Consider the following 1516-nt stretch of genomic DNA (forward strand, 5'->3'; position numbering starts at 1 on the left):
GTCAGCTTGCCTTCGGATTCTTCTCCAGTCTCACCGTCTGCGTCGCTACCGTTGTGACTGCGGGGGGATGTTGAGTATCGTGATTATTAGGAAAGCTAGGATAGCATAGGATATTCTTCTACCTTGCCTTGTACTCCAAGATGATCATGTACTCCTATATATATGCCCATGAGGCTCAAGCAATACAACGAACTATTCCACCAATCCTGTCTTTCCCTTCTAACACCAGTTGCCTGAGATGGCACGCCATGACCAGTGGGGTTGTGGTCCACCTCACTTGTGTGTGTGGATCAACAAACTTTGGCTGGAGCAGACGCTCACCCAGATTAGGGGCAGCACTATGGTCAGATGAGGAATGGCTGCACATCGTTGCTCGTGGGTGAGGGTCCTTTGATGGTGAGTTCCCCCATGCACCAACCCAATGTGGTCACATTGGGTCACTGATAGTCTTGGGTCTAACCAGATCTAGCCGTGGCTATGGGCTTGGGCCGGGCGAAGCCTTGCTAGGGTTTTGATGTCCCCCTCCGATGATGTTAGAGCAACATATGTTGGTGCAGGTGTGCGAGGTTGGAGTGTCGGATGCCAGGACGACGACCCTGGATAGAAGGCTGCGTTTCTCACTTTCCACTGAGTAGCATGGTGGTGTTTCTTGGTCATGGGGGTGGCAAGGTGCATTTTGGTCGCCCATCAGTGGTGGCGACGGCCTTAACGTGATCTAGAGTTCTTGACCTATTGTGGTGGTTCTGGTGGCCTGAGTGCCCCTTGGTGAGGTGCCGGGGAGGGTCTGAATGAAAGCTCAGAGCCTCAATTCCCGTGGCCGTGATGCTTGCGGGTCTCATGTCCCTCTTGGGGACATCGCCATGCCTCTCCTCCCCGCCAGTTCTGGACGAATATACTTGACTGCCACGACAAATGCGGTGGTAGTGGTGCATTGCGTCGTGACCCTCTTTGGGGTGTCGCCGATGAGTGCGACTTTCTTTCGGTTGTGGCTGCATGTTCAAAATGGTGTGGAGATCCAATCGACCCTACCCTAAACTCCGGTGACTCGCGATATCATATTTGCACCTATCTTTTACAGGTGATGACATCCTCTCTTCGTCCTTCCTGCTTGCCGACATGGATGACACTCCTCTGTTCAGAGCAAGAGGCCAGAGGGTCCACTCCGGCGGTAGTTGGGTCGTGACAGTGCAACAAAGTCTAGTGGTTTCTCCTAGAATCCTAGGTGGTGTGTGGTTTCATGTTGGTGGGGGTCCTGGTTGGGTATCAAGGTGGTCCAACCTCTCCGGTGCTTCTTCTCAGCCGAATGGCTGAGGCTTCTAGTTGTGTACTTTCTGTGCTTGTTAACGTGTTTGGCTTGTTTTGCTGTGCTTTTCTTTGATAATCTTGTATGAGGATTTCCTCGACACCATGTATCGTTCAGTTGTATAGCTTCCTTTATAAAGCAGGTGGAATTCTGTTTCGAGATGAAATGGTTCTATCACCAGCTCGGTAGGCAGAAACATTTCAAATAATAATC

This window comes from Triticum dicoccoides, chromosome 4B, assembly GCF_002162155.2.
Source record: "Triticum dicoccoides isolate Atlit2015 ecotype Zavitan chromosome 4B, WEW_v2.0, whole genome shotgun sequence".
In the NCBI taxonomy this organism is placed as follows: Eukaryota; Viridiplantae; Streptophyta; class Magnoliopsida; order Poales; family Poaceae; genus Triticum; species Triticum dicoccoides.